This window comes from Polypterus senegalus, chromosome 10, assembly GCF_016835505.1.
Source record: "Polypterus senegalus isolate Bchr_013 chromosome 10, ASM1683550v1, whole genome shotgun sequence".
In the NCBI taxonomy this organism is placed as follows: Eukaryota; Metazoa; Chordata; class Cladistia; order Polypteriformes; family Polypteridae; genus Polypterus; species Polypterus senegalus.
Genome location: NC_053163.1, coordinates 53328511 through 53350552, shown reverse-complemented (window position 1 = coordinate 53350552; position 22042 = coordinate 53328511). Strand labels below are relative to the sequence as shown.

Below are 22042 nucleotides of genomic sequence, written 5' to 3'. Positions count from 1 at the left end.
GGGAGAAGAAGAAAACCAAGACGAAGAATTGGTAGCGGCCGGGGAAAATCTAGAGCCCAACTTAGATATTGAACCTGATCCCTCCAGTGAGACGGAGTTCACCCCCGACAATTTTCCGGAATGTGCTGGTCCTTCTGCATCTTCCCAGATTGCAAATGCCTCTGAACACAAACCGATCATTAACGAACAATCTCATTTTGTGTGTTTGCAGCGTACTGATAGCTCATTAGAATATGCATTTAAACAGGCTCGCTCTGCCAATGACTCTTATTACCAAGAGCGTGATTCTGTGGGCGTGAAAAACCCCCACACTTTATAGAAAAGTGTGAGTGATCTCAGATCATTTAAAGGGGGAATTTATTGAACAGCTGGTTGTACCTGAAGCACATAGAGAAACTATTTTACATCTGGCACATTCTCACATTTTGGGAGGGCACCTCGGTGCTTACAAAACCAGAGAGCGGTTATAAAAACGATTTTTTTTTTTGCTGCATATGGGAAAAGATGTTGAACGGTTTTGTACGTCATGTCCAGACTGCCAGATTATCTCAGCTTATAAGCCTCCTCCTTTGTCCTATGCCCATTTTAGAAGTTCCCTTTCAGCAGGTGGAATTAGATATTGTAGGCCCTTTACCTAAGACTAAGAATGGGTACCAATATTTGCTGGTGTTGGTTGACTATGCAACATGATATCCAGAAGTGATCGCCCTGAAAAAGGCCAACTCCACAGCTGTAGCCAAAGCTCTGTGTGATATTTTTACTCGTATTGGTATCCCTAGAGAAATCTTAACTGATCAAATCACACCTGTTACTTCTCGCGTGATGAAACAATTCTGTGATAGCTTTGCTATTAAGAAATTGAGTACCACTGTTTACCATCCACAAACGAATGGTTTGACTGAGTAATTTAAGAAAACTTTGAAACAGATGATCAGGCGAGTCGCTCATAATGATCCCACAACCTGGGACTCTGTCTTGCCTTTTGTTTTGTACGCAGTGTGAGAATCACCACAGGCTTCCACTGGCTTGAGTCTGTTTCAGTTGTTATTCGGCAGGCAGCCACGAGGCATCCTGGATGTTGTACGAGAAGAATGGATAGGAAATGAAACAACAGCTCAAGGACCAAGCTTTGAAGATCGGATAATTTCATTGCAAGACAGAATTTCTATGCTTTCCTCTATTGCTGTGGAGCATCAACAATGAGCAGGAAACTCAAAAGCGTCTTTATGATAGGTGCAGTAAGCTCTGTGAATTCAAACCTGGTGATCGTGTTTTGGTATTGTTCCGTCCGACCCACACAAATTCTTAGCTAAATGGCAAGGCCTCGCCATTATTGAGCAGCGTATGAGTCCAGTAAATTACAAGGTTAGAATACCAGGCCGGTGCAAACCATTCCAGATTTTACACATTGACCTCTTGAAGGAATGGCACGACAGACAAGAGGTAACACTTCCTTGGCTGCTGTTTCTCAGACTGATGTTGCCATTGGTAACGATCTTACTGACACGCAGAAGACAGAACTGTTATCTTTGATAGAACGGAACACTGATGTCTTTTCAGACTTACCAGGCAAGACTAACATTACAAAACATAAAATCACTACTGAACCTGATGTTCACGTACAGATGTGGCCGTTCCGGATTCCGTAAGCGCGGCAAAATATTGTGCGCGAACAGGTAAAAAGGATGCTGGCATTGGGTGTAATTCGTGAAAGTAAAAGTGACTGCTGCAGCCCGGTCATATTAGTCCCAAAGCAAGACGGCTCGGTTTGTTTCTGTATCGATTTCAGATGCTTGAATAAGGTCTGTAAACTCTATCTGATGCCCTGTGTTGATGAACTGTTGGAAAAACTGGGTCAGGCAAACTTTATCTCCATGCTAAATCTCACGAAAGGCTATTGGCAGGTGCCTTTAGAGGCTAGCAGTTGTGAGAAAACAGCATTCACGACTCATGATGGACTTTATGAATTTACAAGACTCCTGTTTGGTCTTCACGGGGCACCTCTAACTTTTCAGCGTATGATGGATCAGATCCTGCATCCTAATTCTGAATATTTCGGGACATACCTTGACGATGTCGTGATTTTCAGCAATGATTGGCAAACAAACTTAGAGTGGCTTCAAGCCATTCTTGAAAGCTTGAGACAGGCTGGCCTTACTGCTAACCCTAAGAAATGTAAACAGGGCATGACCGAGACTTATTCTATGTGCAAGGGTTTACTTAGGCCACAGTTAAGGAAAATAGAAGAAACGCTTGCTTACCCGAGACCAAAAACACAGAAACAGGTACGCACTTTTCTGGGGCTTGGTGGTTACTACAGAAGATTCATTCCAAATTTTGTACATAGTACTGCTCCTCTTACAGAACTTACTAGAGGCAGAAAAAACTGACCTATCTTGTGGACAGAAAATTGCGAAGTTCTTTCAGCGATTTTAAAAAAGCATTGTCTTCTTATCCAGTTCTAAGGAACCCGGATTTCACAAAAGATTTTATCTTGCAAACAGACGCAAGTGCATTTGGTGTGGGTGAAGTCCTGTCACAGATTTTTGATGGAGAAGAACATCCAATCACATATTTGAGTAGGAAATTACTTCCTAGGGAACTTAATTATTCTACAATTGAGAAAGAATGCTTGGCAATTAGGTGGGCTGTGGAAGCGCTTCGCTATTACTTGCTCCACTTGATCATGCTCCACTAAAATGGTTATACCGACAGAAAGATACAAACTCTTGCCTCATGAGATGGTTTCTGGGCTTACAGCGTTACAGTTTCACAGTAAAACATCTACCAGGTTCTGAACATGCTAATGCAGATGCATTATCATGACTACATGAACCTGAACCTGGTATAGAGAGTCGCTTGATTCATGAGAATGTCAATAAAGCTGAGGGGAAGGGTATGAGCTGGAGGGCTGATCGCACCCCAAGAAGATACCGACGCCCCTGGGAAAACCCCCACCCCTGAAACACAGACTCTCCTCACATTGCTCCTTCACATTGCTCCTTACCCTTCTCACTTGCACTATAACACGTAATACAAGCCTCGCGCGGTACTCCATTTACTTAAAAGCCTTGTGCAGCGCCTGTCAGTTTTGAAATTGATTGTTTTGCTTTTATCTCTCTCCCTCTCTCTCTCTCTGACATTCTCTGCTCCTAGCGGAAGTGTCATCTCTGACTTGTCATGGAGCACATTTAAGTTTTTGAAAAAGAAACAAATGTTTGTTTGCAGTGTTTGAATAAAATTTCTGTTTTCTACAACCTCCTCTATCTCTGTGCAAATCTGTGACCCAAGCATGACAATATATATATTTATTTTTTGTGTATTTTCTACTGATTTATTAATTGTGTCTTCATTACGGCAATGCTATTTTAAGTTTTTGCTTTTTGTATGATCAGTGTCATTCTGTGACTGTCATCACATGACTGCAGCAATATTGCTTGTGTTTACAATGACCACTTTTAATAGGTAAGGCATGTGACATGCAGTTTCATTGCACTCCATCTATATAAGAAGGCATCACAGTGAAGCATTTAATTGAGCTATTAAGTTAGGGGGAAACAGACTAGTTCCTGCAACAATCTTTTAGCAATGATTTTGCTTTATGAATTGGTTTTGACAATCAGTTTAATTCTACATTTCTCAGACCCCACTATTTCCTTTTTGTTACCACCATTTCCTAGTAATCATAATAATTTGTTTGTAGCGTTATAGTTTAAAGATTGTGGAAAAAATGTAAAAAACAGACAAAAGACTACAGACGTTAGAGGATACCATCACTGCAAACAAATCAGTCATTGTGCAAATAAAATAAATTATTATTTAATTAGAAAAAAGTCAGCATTTTAGTAGTATACTTTATGGAATATTTTCTGTTAAAAATTAAAGATAGTTTAAAATCTTTGACACTAGACAAATCAGATTAAAATGTATATGAGAATGTACGTACATTGGATTATTCATTGTGAAGTTATCAGTGTCCCAGCTACCTTGTGGTGGCTTTTCTAAGGCTGAACAATCTTGCTTAAGTACTCCTATCATACCTCAATATTGAAAACAACTTAGTGCTACAGTAAAAGCAATTGTGGCAATAATGTAATACTACAAAAATGAAAGGGAATTACAGGAACCCTAACAAAATATTTCAATTTTGTCTTTTTTGTCTCTTTGCCATACATTGTCCAGCAGCTTTACAAATATAATATGTATTAATCTTTCTGTAAATAACACGGATTAGGTTTGAAAGAATATCAGACATTACTAATTTCCTGGGCAATAGCACACATTTCTAATTAAGAATATAACACCAATTTCTTCACAGCTGGTTGATCCCATTATTTATCACTTCATAAATTAGCATTTCAAAAGTGTCATTTATAACCTTCTAAAAACCATCTGGTTGCAAAAACATATACTGTATGTTCATGTTAACTTTTAATGGTTATAGTTGTGCATATCCAAAAATAATAAACAAAATGTGTAAGAAGGTAAAATGCAGATCTTTACAACAGCAGTAGGTTGACATTTTTATTATGTACTGTATGTACTGTTTTCTCTAACCTAGCTATGAATTTAGTTTTTTTAATAGTACTGCTTTTTTCTTTTCAAACACATCAGAAATATTACACACCATATAACTTGTGTCAGCTAATGCCTTGTTATTCCAACTTTCAGCCTCAAGTGAATGTGCAAATCATGGAATTCAGAGATCTGCTAGCCAGAATGTTAGTCTATTTAATTGTTATATAATATTGACCTTTCACTGTACAATTCATATTTGGCAGTTTGAAAGTAATACACCCAGTATGTTTTGATGACAAAATGAAGATATTTGATGATATTTGATTTTCCCCTGCAGCTAGAGCCAATGTGTCCATTTATAGCTCCTTTTTATTTTATGCATCTCTGGTGCCTGCCACTAATTTGCTTACTTTTATGCATGAAGCAAAAGAAGTATGACAACAGCCTCTGTAATATCTTGTAATATTCTAAAATGTTAAAGCACATTTATCTGTTTCATCTCAGATTTGTCCTGCTAGTATACACAGTAGAAGTAACAATTTGGACTTTACTGTTCCAGTATTTATAGCACAGAAAATGTTAAAATATATTAATGGGATCTAAATGGAGCATGTCTCTACAATCAGGTTTCTTCACTATCAGCACCTAACAACAATCATTTATGAATCCTACATCCTTTCTTTATTAGCTTCTTGCTGACTGTTGTTTCATTTCTTAACACTTTAATTACCATCCATCCATCCATCCATTTTCTAACCCGCTGAATCCGAATACAGGGTCACGGGGGTCTGCTGGAGCCAATCCCAGCCAACACAGGGCACAAGGCTGGAACCAATCCCGGGCAGGGTGCCAACCCACCGCAGCTTTAATTACCAAAGCCTATGAAAAAAACTTTTAATCCCAGCCCGCCTTAAATCCCTTCACACCTCTCCATCAGTGTCTTTGTGTTGTAAATGTGTTGATCAGCACAAGCAGCAAGCAGCCTGCTATCCACAGCTCAAGTCACAAAGAAGATTCTCAGTGCTCAAGTGGTTTATTTGGGAGTGAGTTGCCTAGAATTGTAGAGGGAAAATAAGATATTGTCATTTAGAATACATGCATTTCATGTGTGTTTTGTGTCTACAATGATCTATGTAAACACATTGCTAACACATAAACGTTTTTGTTCTAGGTGGCTTTTTGATTCAGCAATCGGTGTGATACATGAGCTATGTTCTCCAACATGCAGATAAAATGTTCTTTCTCTCTTTCTGGAATGACTAAGTCTCTGACGCCACTTCTTCTAGGTGTCACTCCTTGGTCCCTTGGATGGGCTATTATGTCAAAAATGCATGTTCTGGACCATGTGATATTACACACGATTGGCTTGTACTTGGATAACAAGACACTTGCATTAAAGTTATAAACTACTGGCAAATTATTAGTCACAAAGGACAGAATGTAAAATTATTTATCAAAAGGAAGAAAGAATGTAGATGTACATAGGTAAAGTGCTTTCAATGTAATTTTTTTTGATAATTAACACTAGAATTACCAGAGTCTACAAAAAAACTCGTAGATCCAGCCCACCTTAAAACCATTCGCACTTCTCCACCAGCGTCTTTTGTCTTCTAAATGTGTCGATTAAGACGAGCAGCAAGCAGCCGGCTATTCCATCCCCCACCGTCACAGAACATTCACTAAGTTGTCCCAGCTCATGCCTTGATTGATTATCTGGGAGTGAAGTGGAGTTTTAGAGTGGAAATAATAGATCGTTATTTGGAACACATGCATTTCATTTTGGTTCCATTTCAACAGTAATCGTTGTAAACACATTGTTAAAACAGAAACTTTTTCATATTTTAGTAATAAATGTTACAAAATGTAGGCATAAACTATAGAATGTGTAAAGCATGAAGTCCAAACATCAAATAAACACTTTCACAAAAAGCTCAAGCACAGTAGAGTAGCTTCTGTAGCATAACAGTAAGAGTAGCTGACTCCAAGACCTGAGTTCGATTCCCCCTGGGGATAAAGTGGTATTATTTTTTTTCTGTTTAACCTCAAACGGACATAAAATTTATAAATTGGTATGCACTGTCAGTTAATGAGATCGATTACTGCAGCAATGTGGCGTGGCATGGCATGGAGTCGATGCCATGTTGCTCTGATAGTGGCCTTCAGCTCTTCTGAATTGTTGGGTCTGGCATATTGCATCTTCCTCTTCACAATACCCCATAGATTTTCTATGGGGTTACGGTCAGGCGAGTTTGCTGGCCAATCAAGAACAGGGATACCATGGTCCTTAAACCAGGTACTGGTAGCTTTGGCACTGTGTGCAGGTGCCAGGTCCTATTGGAAAATGAAATCTGCATCCACATAAAGTTTGTCAGCAGCAGGAAGTATTGCGTTGACCTTGGACCTCAGAAAACACAATGGACCAACACCAGCAGATGACATGGCACCTCAAACCATCACTGACTGGAAACTTTACACTGGACCTCATGCAATGTGGATTCTGTGCCTCTCCTCTCTTCCTCCAGACTCTGGGACCTTGATTTCCAATGGAAAGTCCAGTCCTTTTTGTCTTTAGCCTAGGCGAGATGCTTCTGACGCTGTCTCTTGTTCAAGAGTGGCTTGACACAAGGAATTCGACAGCTGAAACCCATGTCTTGCATACGTCTGTGTGTGGTGGTTTTTGAAGCACTGACTCCAGCTGCAGTCCACTCTTTGTGAATCTCCGCTACAGTTTTGAATGTGTTTTGTTTCACAATCCTCTCCAGTGTGTGGTTATCCCTATTGCTTGTACACTTTTTTCTACCACATCTTGTCCTTCCCTTCGCCTCTCTATTAATGTGCTTGGACACAGAGCTCTGTGAACAGCCAGCCTCTTTAGCAATGACCTTTTGTGTCTTGCTCTCCTTGTGCAAGGTGTCAATGGTCCCCATGATTGTGTAGCCTACAGAACTAGACTGAGAGACCATTTAAAGGCTTTTGCAGGTGTTTTGAGTTAATTAGCTGATTAGAGTGTGGCACCAGGTGTCTTCAATATTGAACCTTTTCCCAATATTCTAATTTTCCGAGATACTGAATTTGGGACTTTCATTAGTTGTCAGTTATAATCATCAAAGAAATTAAAAGAAATAAACATTTGATACATCATAAATACATCAGTCTGTGTATAATGAATTAATCTAATATACAAGTTTCACTTTTTGAATGGAAGTACTGAAATAAATCAACTTTGTCATGATATTCTAATTTTAGGACCAGCACCTGTATGTTCGTCGTTTCATATGAAATCTGGAAAGTTATTACAACCAACCATGAACACCCTTCACTGAAGCGGACTTTCCCTCACTTAATACATTGAATGCTCAGGAGATAAACGTTTACAGATGCTTGCAGTCGCCACACTGCATGTATACAGTATAATATATAGGTTTAAAATATACAAAATATTCTGAATTTCACCTTTAAATGTGATCAGTTGAAGATTAGTCATGTTAGAAATCTCATTTCCGGTGTGGACAAATGCTGTTTCCGTTGTGAAGTTCACTTCCTTTTTCAGTTTTTGTTGATTTCATGTTGTGGCCTCTTAATATTGATTTCATGCTGCAGCTCCTTAATGTACATGCTGTTGTTTTTGTTCATTTCACAAGTTAATTTCACGCTCTCACTTTTTGTTAATTTCATGCTCTGTAATTTGTTAATTTCACGCTCTCACTATTTTTTATTGTTAACTTCATGTTTTCATATATTAGTTAATTTCATTGTTTTTTTTTATTTAGTTTTTTCATTTTATTTGTTGTTGAATTTGTTTTTGCGTTTTGCCCTTGAGAGCCACCTTACTTACCCAGCCGGAAGCCACACTACCAAGACCTGTGGCCTGGATAAATTACTGAAATTAATCTATTTATACCAAGCCGCACATCTAACAAATAATATTTTCCCCTCAATCGATGGTTAAACACAAGCAAACAAAAGCAGATATGTAAAATAAGTGTATAAATATATTAAATGAAACACAATGACAAAAACAATAATGCAAATCCCAAATGTAGAATATATCTATATATGTATATTCCTAAACCAAAGCAGCAAAGTGAAACACCCTATATACAATAACAAAACCTCCCTTGCCCCGCAACATATAACAATCATAAAAGACAAATAAAAACAATGGATGAATACTGAAATGTCAATGAGCAGGAACTTGAGTCCAGGTAAATTTCTGTCCTAAATATGGATGACTGATCAAGAAAAAATGGATGTGTTTGAATCTCCTGAATAAAAATGGAACAATCTCACCGTGCTTCCTCGGCGTATGGTGGATAATGATGTCCAACCCCGGGGTTTATGGCAATGATTGAGGTGTCGTGAATCCAAAGAAGCAAACTGGGTACAAGGCGCAATGTCAAAAATAGCAGGAAATGGTGATCTGTTGTCAGTAATGAAATCTCTCTGTCCTTCATCCTTTTTTCCTCTTTCCCTCCTGATCATTTAAATAGTGATGAGCCGGATGTCACTGGAATGTAAACAGGTGATTTCCATCCTGGGGCTGTGGTCTCTCTCCCTCATCCGTCCCCTCTGCACTTACAGGGACAACATTCACTGACGTACACACAACAGACAGTAAATGGGACGATGGAAACAACACGCACTAAGAACACACATCAAATATACTATTACTATGTAGCCCCGCTACAAAGCTTACCAATTGAAAAGGATTTGTCGCACAGTAATTTAATATTTAAAAATCAAGTTTAAGAGATTGTTCAGCACACATTTTCTCAGTGGAGAGTATACTACATTCCATGGTATTCACGTTGTTGCAATTAAAATTTTACATTTATTTTTTGCTATGATGGCCATACCATAACACAGAACAGTGGTGTATTGTATTATTTTACTGTAATATACTAAAAAAGCTTATTTGAAGTTCTGACATTATCCAAAGGAGTCAATCTGAGATGCTGAAACTGATAAAGTGTGTCCAATTCTACCACCTTATTTCTTCTTTGAACAGACGGCTGTTTTTGCTGGAGATAATTTCTATTCTGCTTCAACCATACATATTGATTCCATGTACAGAAGCTGCCACAATTAGGTGAGCAACTCTGTGCAACAGATTAAACATGAGCAAGTATACACCTACAGCATTAGGATGGATCTGATTGAAACTAAACAAATTTTTGTGCTGATAAAATGCATTAAAATTATAAATAAAATTAACTTTGCGAGCAATGCTTGTAGAAATAAGCAGTTTAGAGACTTTACTTGTTTTTTCTCTAGTAGTAGCAATCAATACATATTCAGTACCAGGTAAACAATTTTAGTGACTATTTTATATGCCTCCTAATTTACTTTTACCTGACAGTTTAGTCTGATTTTCACAAAAGATCCTGAAGACATCTGGACATTATACAGTGTCTAGTGTCTCGGCAGCAACATTTATGTCTCTGGTGTCTCTTCTTACGAAGTCAGTAGATGGATTGGGAGAGCATGGGGGTTTATGAGATCACTAGAGGGGGTTGTTTGGTGCTCCTAACATCCATGCAAAGGACGAAGGTCCAAGTCTTTATAGTCCTGGTGTTTCCTGTCTTGCTATATGGCTGTGAGACATGGACACTATCCAGTGACCTGAGACGAATACTGGGCTCCTTTGGTACCATGTCTCTTTGGAGAATCCTTGGGTACCACTGGTTTGATTTTGTGTTGACTAAGCAGTTGCCCAGAGTCCCAAATGAGGTACATTACCTGCATTGTGAAGGAGAATCAGTTACGGCACCACATTCATGTGGCGTGATTCCCCGACGGTGAACCGGCTCACTGATCCAGGGTCATACTGATTGTGCTGTCTGATAATGGTTGATGGCAGCCGCTCCATATTTATTAGGGTAAAAGAATTCTGAATACAATTATAACTGGTCACACAATAAAAATAACATAATTGCATGCAAAAAATATAGATGTCTTCAAGGAGACACAAATTATAAATGTCTTAATAGATTGTGTCTCTTCACTGTCATCTGCTGTTTAAAAAATAAATGCGTAGAATCTGTTTTAAAATTTGTGAAGCCAATGGCAATATTTATGTACCAGTAAGCCCAGTCCACAATTAATTATGGACTATTGGTGTAAACATCCTCTAACTGAAAGGAATACAATGGAGTGTAGCTGCAATTCCCAATACAGTGGAATCTCGGTTCACGACCATAATTCGTTCCAAAAACCGAAGCAATTTCCCCATATGATTGTATGTAAATATAATGTATAATAATAATATGTATATAAATATATGTAAAGATTAAGCACAAATATAGTTAATTACACCATAGAATGCACAGTGTAATAGTAAACTAATGTAAAAACATTGAATAACAGTGACACAAAACACCCAGGCTCCCTGCTCAACTACACGAGCAGGCTCGCTCACACTCTCTCTCTCTCTGTAGCACACACCCTGCATGTCCCCTGTAAAGCTGTTAAAGGAATTTGTTATTTAATTGCATTATTTATTCCTACTTTCATTTTGCAACATTAATGTTGGTAAATGTTCAATGGACTGAAATGAGATTAATACTCCCCCATCATACTTTTTTTTATTACTTTTATTTCTAACTAGCAGAATACCCGCGCTTCGCAGCGGAGAAGTAGTGTGGTAAAGAAGTTATGAAAGAGAAAAGCAAACATTTTAAAAATAACGTAAGATGATTGTTAATGTAATTGTTTTGTCATTGATATGGGTGTTGTTGTCATATCTATCTATTTATATATATATATTTATATATATCTGTATATCTGTATATATATATATATATATATATATATATATATAGCAAAATACCTGCGATTGGCAGGAGAAGTAAAAAGAAAAGGAAACATTTTAATAATAACGTAACATGATTGACAATGTAATTGTTTTGTCATTGTCATGAGTGTTGCTGGCATATATATATATATATATATATATATACACAGACACATATATAAACATATATACATATATATAAATATATATATGTATATATATATATATATATATATACATATATATATATACAGAGTTATATATATACATATATACACATACTGTATATATACACACACACATATATATATATATATATTAGGGGTGGGACTCTATTAAAAAAATTAATCCAATTAATTAGAGGCTGTGTAAGAATTAATCTTGATTAATCGTATGTAATCGCAAATGTTTTTTTTTAATTTAAAAGGGTTTTAGTGGGTGACAGAATCAAATAATAGACATGGACATGAATATTGTAAACTGAGGCTGTTTTAATTTCTGAAAAAAAAAAGCCTTTAAACTGCATTTGAATTCAAAACAGAAACAAAAATATCATCCCTGGTTAAAATTGGGCAGACTTAAAATAAAGTGGTAGTTTAAGTACTTTAAGTACATTTTCAGAATGGTATTGTCTTTAAATAATAATAACCAAAATTTCAACATAAAGTCAGAAACATAAAAGCTAATTTGACCAACTTAATCTTTAAACTCTGAGTAACATTAGCCAAAATTATTTTGTACATTAGGCTAAAACAGTGTGATCATTGAACATTTTATAATTAGATGTAATTAGAATTACTAACAGTCACGGAAGTCCAATGATCCCCAGTAAGAGCCACAAAGTCCGCTTTCTGTAATGCATCTAATTTTGCTTGCTTTTCAGTGTGCACAAAACCATGCTTTTATCAAGGCTTGCTCGGGTAGTCGAAATGATCAGTCGTAGGAACGCGCTTTATTCCGACTCTAACATTTTTGTAGCTGTGATGTGTGCATCAATGTAATGGATGTAGCAGGAAATCATGCATTGACAAAAGTTCCCGTTTGCTTGGAATTGAAAGTGTGATTAAATGCGTTATTTTTTTAACGCTTATGGAGTACATGCATGGAAGCTTCTCAGCTGTGCTTGTGCTAATAAAGGGAAACATTTTAAAAATAACGTAACATGATTCTGAGTTAACCGAATATTTTTTCATACGTCCAAAACCAAGGAGATGCGAAGGTAAAATGAATCGGTAGCGTACATACTCAGTGCATCCCCTCTCGGGAATCGAACCTCGGCATTAGAGACGAAGACTCTACAATTGCGCCACAGCGTGTGGCTTGTCTATGCGAGAGTATGTACTGTAGATCGGGGTATATATATACATTTATATATATATACCCGCGTATCGCAGTGGAGAAGTAGAAGTTATGAAAAAGAAAAGGGAACATTTTAAAAATAACTTAACATGATTGTCAATATACAGTAATTGTTTTGTGAGTGTTATTGAATGTTGCTGTCATCAAGGATTTGATTATCATTATTTGTTTCAATCAGGGTCGTATTTGTACGATGTGTTGTGTTCAAGTTACATTCCGTGTTTGTCAATCGTTGTAAAGATAAGAGGTTTCATTCATCGATTAGTTTCTTACTGCATCAATAAACAGCTTGTCTTCCTCTTTAACTGAGATGTGACAAACTGCATGCACGGGTTTTTTACACTGTCTTCCTTTAGCGGGACATTCACTTTTTCCACCGTGTGCTTTGTTTCCGCAGTAGCGCACTTATGAATATGATTGTATGTATCAGACGCTCATATTTTTCTGCTGCCTTCTCAATTGTGTTATTCGGTTTTTGTTCAGCACTCTTTGGAACTGTTGCTTTTTGTCTGTGCACTGCGTCAGTTCACGTGAGCCGCTTGGTGTTCTTGCATCGAAGGTTCCCAGCTGTGCTGGTGCCATCTCGTGTAATGTCAGCTAAGACCCGGCACTTAAAAGTTTCTCTCGCAGTTTCAATGAGTCTGTGCCAAACACCACCCTGACCATCTCATCTTCCTCTGCATAAGCACAGTCCTTCACACGTGAATATTTACCGGCAGTGTTTGTATTGGATTGCCGCTGATGGACGGCCTTATATGGGCAGGCACTAAATTACAAATGCTAGTGGCAGCCTGTCTATGAACTTAATTTAATATAAACTTACGGTTCACGCCGTGCTTTGTTTCCGCAGTAGCTGTACTTATGAATATGCTTGTATGCATCATTTGCTTCATAATGTTTTTCTGCCTTCTCAATTGTGAAATGGCGTTTTGTGCTCATCGCTGTTTGGAGTTCTTCCTTATTCTCTACGTACTTACGTAGGAGGCGTGATGATGTCACACGAAACTCCGCCCCCCACGGCCATCTCTAACTCAACTCCATTACATTATATGTAGAAAAATAGGTTCCAGTTATGACCCTTACGCGTATAATTTTGAAATGAAACCTGCCCAACTTTTGTAAGTAAGCTGTAAGGAATAAGCCTGCCAAATTTCAGCCTTCTACCTACACGGGAATTTGGAGAATTAGTGATGAGTCAGTGAGTGAGTGAGTGAGTCAGTGAGGGCTTTGCCTTTTATTAGTATAGATTAAATTTTCCTTTATGTTGTCAGTTTATCTGTTGCCTCAGTTTTGCAACACTAGGTTGTGATGTGTTGGAATGCTGCATACAGTATGCCCAACCAGGTACAATTGCTAGACAGACAGAAGTTGGTTTTTATGATATGGATTTTGATATTGAACTTAAAACAGATGACCAGTGATTTACAATACCGTAACATGGGGTACCCATTATGCATTGAAATGTAGGAGAGCTTACCCAAACCATATTGTAGGGCAGAGTTAAAGCTGAGGGGTGAGGGCAGAAGAGATAGTCTGTCAAGGTTTATGTCTGAACTGAAAGAAACAACAGTATTTTGAAAAAAAAAGTTCTTTTATAGGGAACAACACCTATTGATTAATCTTTGCAATGTTAATTTCACTTGATATTCTGATGTGGTCCATTTTTCCTACAGCATTTTTGTACAGCCCTATTCACTTTGCTTTAATCAGTTCCTTAGTTAAATGCATGTCCTTTCAGAGAGCAAAATACTTTTTAAAACTAGGGAGCCCTGCCTCCTGCTCGCTTTGCTCGCCAACCCCCAGGCAGGCGCAGCTCTGCCACTCATGTATGGAGAAGCAGATGTACAATTTAAGCAGATTGTTATTTTCATGGGAATTGTTACATATGCATAATAGAACTAACTATTTTACATTACAGCAAGTAAAAAATTGTAAAACGTAATAAATTGAAAGAAAATAATGCTTCATTTTGCATTAGAGCAGGGGTCCTCAATCACACTCATGGAGGGCCGGAGTGGCTACAGGTTTTTGCTCCAACCAATTGCTTAATAAGAAGCCATTATTGTTCAAGTAACTTTTCTGCTTCGCTTTAGTTGTCTCGCTTGTTAAGATTTTGAACCCTTATTGCTTATTTTAGTCTTAAACAGCTATATTTTTGGTTTAATTACTCATAATCAGCAATAACATGCAAATGACAAAAAAGACCAGCATTTCTCCATTTAGCTTGTTACCATTTACACCTGTTTGTATTTATCATGCACTATTGGGTTTAATTAAATACTTGGAAGGAAAGTGAAAAGAAAAAAATTGAAGAACTAAGAATTACTTATCCATTTTAGCCTTCAAATCATTTGAATGATATCCTTAGAAAGGGGAAGAAAATCTAAGATATGAGAATTACCTGATATAGCAGAGTTAAAGCACTAAAATTAAATTATTGGCAAGAATTGCTTTCTGATTAAGCACCTGGGTTAGAACATAAACCTGCAGCAACTGCGGCCCTCCAGGACTGTGATTGAAGTCCCATGCGTTAGAGGTATTCGTTTCATTATATGTTTCCATTCTGTTTGGCTTTGAAATTAACACATAAATACTTTTTAAATGTACACTTTTACTTTAAAACTTCAATAAAAATAATATTTGGAATTAACTTCTTTAATATCACATTGAATTTTGATTCCGTGTTTGGATTTACATCATGACAACGCAACATATAACTAAATATCATTCTTAATCTCTAATAAATAAGCCGACTTTTTCAAATGTTTGTCTCTGTGATTTGTTAATTGTCATAGCAAAAGCTATTTTAATGGGAAACTGTAAACGTTTTAATACGAATGGCATATCAAGATCTCCTTTGGTGTCTGATGTTATCTGTGGAATATGTACTACATTACCTTTCTTGTCATTTTACATGTTAGAATTGCATTCCTTCACTGTAGAGAGAACTGACACGTTAAGACCTTCATCCATCCAATAGGCTCAGAATTAGTTGGTATTATTGTGTCCTTAACGTGAAAACTAACACAACACACATACATATTATATTATATATCAGTAACAGCGTACTGCACGATAACGTGCAGTGAATAAACTTGACTTGAGCATTCCTAGTTTTTATACTCTTTCTTTGTTTAGCATTCATTTGCTCAGAGGTTGATGTGCTTGCTGCTTCCTGAGAAGCTCTTCTTTTCTCCACCCTAGTGGCCCGCTGCTTCTCTACATTTGTTGGCATGTTTTCGTGTTAAAACTGATTAAGTTAGTTTTTGTGTTGCAATTAGTACGTTTTCTTTCATTTTTCACTTAAACTGGCACTTAAGTCTTTAATCTGCCTCAAGAATGATTAGCGAAGCTGGTAGGGAATGAGAGTGGCGCCGATACGCACGTGCAGCACGGCCACCCTGTTGCACACTGCCGAGAGTTGATTCTACAATAAAATAAAATAGAAATAAAAAGAGTAATACAAACCATCGGCCAGAAAGTGGATAGTAGACGTCATGTAGTATATGTGTACCAAATTTCAAGTCAAGTCAATAGATGAAACATTTTGTGAACTACAAATGATTTAAAATCCTGGCCAGACAAACGAACAGCCACGGTAGCGTATTATATAAGAGGATTGTACCTTTGGTAGGAATCAGATCAGTGCACTTAAATAAATAGTTGGAATACCAACCTGGTCACATCATTTACTCAAAGCAGAAAAGACTGCCTTCAGGGCACAAAAATACAAAGAAAAAAAACTGTTTTCATTCCATCTTAACAATAAACAATAGGATGCAGCTCTGTTCCCTCTGAATGTCAGGTTTCAATATGATTCTCAGGGCAACGCTGGTATGACTAGACATCCTCTTTGGGTAGCTGTTGGATGCTGCAGGGAAAGGATAAGCTACTATTAGCAATAGCAACTCCTCTCATCCCAGGGTGTTACTTATCTCTTAATGTCTTACCTCACACTTTTATATATATATCTACCTTTTAAATGAGTATTCATTTACAATTTATGGAATCTTAAGATATTTATGGAACTTAAGAAATATGAATGTAAAGTAATTTATAATCATATATTAGTTTATCTGTAAATATATTCAAAAATCTGCAAAACACATACATTTATTAAACTTTTGCAAAACCCTTGTGCACATCCCAAAAATAAATTTTATCTTGAATAATCTATTGCTTTTAATAACTCTTTTAGGGCTGATGTTGACTTTTGTCAAAAGGAGGTGTTGACGATGGTAATCAACTGTAAACTGTGCCATATCAAACCATTATGTTTTAGTTGGACTCTCATTGCTATAAGAAAAGTTAGCTTCATTGGTTTGACCAATATCTTCTGCGCTCGTGTGAGTAGCAAGCTGCAAACAAGAGCAAAAATGGCACTAACATAATGGCGAGAGATCAAAGCGAATGCGGAAAGCAAAATACTCGGTGGACAAAGTTTTGCCTATTATCTCTTAACTGGACTATGACTTGCCGAACTCCGATTTTGATACAAGTGATCGAAAAACGAATGTGAGCTTCCAGCTTCAGCTGACTGGTCCTTGCCAAGAGGACTGCCACTTAACAACAGATTGCAATGCACTGCGACTGTGACCACTACCGTGGCTGCCGCCCCAGCCATACAAAGACAGCCTGGCAGCAAGTCTGCCGCACATTTTTGGCAAACTGGCAGCCGCAGCATGCAGCAACAGATGTTTTATGTTGATTTCTTTGTGAAACCATTGCTTTTCAGAAACTATGTTTTTCGAAAAAAATATTCAGCCCTCAAAGAGTTAATAATTCAGAAAGTATTCCTGCTGTCAACATCAAGAGATATCTGAATACTGGAGCTTCCTCAGGGGAATTGCCATGTTCGTGAGCTTCTACACTGAGCCCTGTGTCTTTTCTTTCCCTTTTAGCCCAACCCACTATGCTGTTCAGTTGTTCAATGCAGCTCATTTTATACCAATACAGATAAATGTGCCCACTACAGACTCTCATCTGCTTATTTGCATAAGTTAGAGTTACTACAGGATCCCACAGCACCTAAAGTCCAGTTTAAGGGAACAGTTCTTTATTTTGAGAATGTATGATCGATAACAGAAAAGTTTGCACCTCCAAATTTTAATGTCTTTTCTGAGCTTATATTCCTGGTTCCTGTAACTACATCCTGGTAAAATTGTGAGTGACTTTGATTTTGTTATGTAGCTATTGAGCCTGTTCTCATCCCAGGTACACCGCTGTGCAGAGGAGAGACAGCAGAATATCAGAGCTGCTGGAGTCAGCAGTTCACAACAAAGTATTAGAAGTGCAGGCGTGCAGTTAGTAGATTCTTACACCGTGGAAAAACACACTATCATGGTCAAAGGATGATCATCCAAGTCAATTCCATCCTGTAAAAAGTGCCAGCTTAAAGCCTAATTTATGCACAAAGCAACTTTCTTTGTGGGTCAAGTTGCATAGTATGGACTTAGAGCACTAAGGAATTGCCTGAGAAGGCAAGGCAATGAACAGCAACCAAAGTCCAAATATGGAAATCAAAGGCAGTCAAAAAAAGAGCACCACTTCAAATAAATCTAGGAAATCACAAAGCAATAAGAACTATAAACGCAAGAAACACTCCATTCTCTAGAGTGTTTGAAATGAACCACCAGGATCTATGGAAGGTCTATCAGTATGGCGATGGAGGGAAGTGTGATTAGCTGGTGTCCCTTCCCCTTGGGGAGACTGCCAAGAAAACACATAGGACATAATCTTGGCATATTTCAATTACAAACAGACACAAAGAAAAATTAACATAATAAACAAAAGAAACATTAATACTAATGAAGTGGCACAAAACTAGACAAAGCAGACAAGAAACACAACTTTGAACCACATTAGATTGGGAGTATGCACTGATACAGCAAGTTGCTGCACCCACCATATAATGAACCACCCGAGTGCAACATGTGACACCTCAGCACCACATTGGAACAGTGGGAGTGTTTTTTTTTCCCAAAATGGTGGCTGGGGTGCTAATCCTTCCACCAACCCCCAAGTTTTTCCTGCAAGTTGGAGGACCTGCTTATAGGGCTGGATACACATTAACGTCATACGTAAGACGTAACAGCTTTTAAAATCCTAACAGCTTCTAAAATACAGCGAGAGAGGCAGAAGTCTTCCAGATTGCTGCAACACTGGCCCCAGTAAAAACATTGGTGCAAACATTTAATGCTTTATTTGTCCCAAATTGTCCTACCCTGGGAACGTCATGCACTGTTGCAGCTTCTTGGTTAGAGTGATCTACCAATGTCTTTCACCAATGGCAAACTTCTTCCCCGCTTTGACCGGAGTCCTTTGATAGTTACCTTGTGCAATGTGGGGCCCTGCTGGTGTTTTAACCATTTAACTCCTGCATTTACTAACAAAAGAGAACTACAGCTGGCTTTTTCCCTTCCTCCAGAAGGGTGCAATACAGGTACTAATCTTTTGTGCATATCATCAATTCTAAATAATATGCCACCTTTTCTTTGAGCTCCTGAAAGGATAACAGCTATAGTAGTGCAATGTGCTATGTGCAGATTACAAACTAGAGTCCTGCACTGTCGAGCAGCATTCACCACGACCAGTAACTGGTACTGTCATATTGGGATCAATAATATCAGCTCCACAAGGCTGAATTAATCTTCAGTGAATGACCTGGCTAAAGAACTTTGTGTTATCCTTTGGAGCAAGGGTCTTAATGTTGAGGGGAGGCAGTCCATTTCCGGCGCCGCATCCGAGTGGCAGCCTTTCCAGCAGCTCCGTATATGACTTTATCTTTTTACCTTTTTATCTCTATTTTTCTCTATTTCACTGATCACTTCTACCACTTTCTTTTATGTGGAATTGCTCCCTGGACACTTTTTACTATTTTACTATTTGACATGGATTTTTACACTCCGAGAATCGCCTATTCAAGTAGTCAGCTTAAAGCACTGAGAAGAAATGCTTATGCCGGTGTGGTTCCTTATTTACCTGACGAGGTAAGAAGACGATATCGGGGCAGCCGAGCTGGCGCAAAGATAAAAGATAAGATTAAATCGAGACAACTTGAGAGAAAATGGCGTTATAAACCGTTGGTGCCTTCTGTGATCCTGGGAAATGTAAACTCACTACCAAATAAGATCGACGAACTGGCTGTGCTGGTGAAAAATGTCAGAACCTACAGAGAATGCAGCTTGCTGTGTTTTAGTGAAACGTGGCTAACGTCTATCATCCCAGATGCTAACGTGGAGCTACCCAGGTTTAGCACAGTTAGAGAACAGAGATGCAAGTACCTGCGGAAAGAAGAAAGGAGGAGGACTCGCTCTCTATGTCAATACAAAGTGGTGCAACTCAGCACATGTAAATGTTAAAATCTTTAATTGCTCCAGGGACATCGAACGTCCCAATTACTTGCCCAGAGAGTTTGGACAGGTGATTGCTGTTATTGTTTACATCCCCCCTCAAGCGAACGCGGAGATGGCGAGTGACATCATCCATTCCGCAGTTGCTAAGTTACAAACGCAGCACCCTGAGGCACTTGTGCTAATCGCTGGAGACTTTAACCATGTAACGCTGGACAAAACATTACCTGCCTTCTCCCAGTATGTGGATTGTAACACTTGGGGAAACAGGACTATCGACCTACTGTATGCAAACGTTAAAGACGCATACAGCGCCACCCCTGCCTGCGCTTGGGAAAGCAGATCATAACCTGGTTCTGCTTCAGCCTCAATACAAACCAAGAGTGAGGGCACTACCTACAACTACACGCTCATTCAGGAAGTGGTCCCCTGAGGCAGAGCAGGCTCTGAGAGACTGCTTTGGAACTACAGACTGGGATATATTGCTTGGGTCACATAGTGAGAACATTGAAGAGGCTGTTGAATGCACAACTGATTACATCAACTTCTGTATGGACATTGTAGTTCCAGTAAGAACAGTATGCTGCTATGCTAACAACAAGCCATGGGTTACAAGTGACATCAAGGGCCTTTTGAACCAGAAGAAAAGGGCTTTTAAAGGTGGTGATAAGCATGAGCTGAAGTGCGTGCAGAAGGAACTCGAGTCCAGCTCAGGGCGAAAGAGCAGTACAGGAGAAAGCTGGAGCAGAAGTTGCAGAACAACAGCATGAAGGAAGTGTGGGATGGGATGAAGATTATCACTGGCTGCAGCTCGAAGTGGGGTGCCGCCATCGAGACAGATGTGGAGAGAGCAAACCAAATGAACAACTTCTTTAATAGGTTTGATCACAGTAACCCACTCTCACCTCGGAGTACTGCATCCTCCAACCATCCTTCTGCTGATACCAGCATAGGTGAGACATCCCCACCCACAATTACAGCAGCCCAGGTGAGCAGAGAGCTGAAAAGACTTTTGCCAGCAAAGCAGTGGGTCCAGATGGTGTATCGCCACGATTGCTGAAGGCCTGTGCGTTGGAACTGGGGAGTCCTCTACAGCGCATCTTCAACCTGAGCCTGGAACAGGGGAGAGTCCCAAGGCTTTGGAAAACATCTTGTATCACTCCTGTCCCAAAGGTATCACGTCCTAGTGAGCTGAATGACTTCCGGCCTGTTGCTCTGGCAGTCACATCTGATGAAGACCATGGAGCGGCTGCTGCTTCACCACCTGAGGCCACAGGTCCGCCACGCCCTCGACCCTCTGCAGTTCGCATACCAGGAGAAGGTGGGAGCGGAGGATGCCATCATCTATATGCTTCACGATCCCTCTCCCACCTCAACAGAGGCAGTGGTGCTGTAAGAATTATGTTTTTGGACTTCTCTAGCGCCTTCAACACCATCCAACCTCTGCTCCTTAGAGACAAGCTGACTGAGATGGGAGTAGACTCACACCATCTTACAGACAGACCTCAATATGTGCGTCTTGGGAACTGCAGGTCTGACATTGTGTGCAGCAATACAGGGCGCCGCAGGGACTGTACTTTCTCGGTCCTGTTCAATCTATATACATCAGACTTCCAATATGACTCGAGTCCTGCCACGTGCAAAAGTTAAGCTGATGACACTGCTATTGTGGGCTGCATCAGGAGTGGGCAGGAGGAGGAGTACAGAAAGTTAATCAAAGACTTTGTTAAATGGTGCGACTCAAACCACTTACACCTTAACACCAGCAAGACCAAGGAGCTGGTGGTGGATTTTAGGAGGCCCAGGCCCCTCATGGACCCTGTGATCATCAGAGGTGACTGTGTGCAGAGGGTGCAGACCTTTAAATATCTGGGAGTGCAGCTGGATGACAAATTGGACTGGACTGCCAATACTGATGCTCTATGTAAGAAAGGTCAGAGCAGACTATACTTTCTGAGAAGGTTGGCATCCTTCAACATCTGCAGTAAGATGCTGCAGATGTTCTACCAGACGGTTGTGG

At 39.0% G+C, this 22042-nt stretch overlaps 1 protein-coding gene across 4 annotated transcripts in view; it reads left to right on the top strand.

Moving 5' to 3' along the window:
• Positions 1-22042, top strand: part of klhl4 (kelch-like family member 4) — a 452146-nt gene that overhangs the window by 88492 nt on the left and 341612 nt on the right. The gene's annotated exons all lie outside the window — the stretch shown is intronic.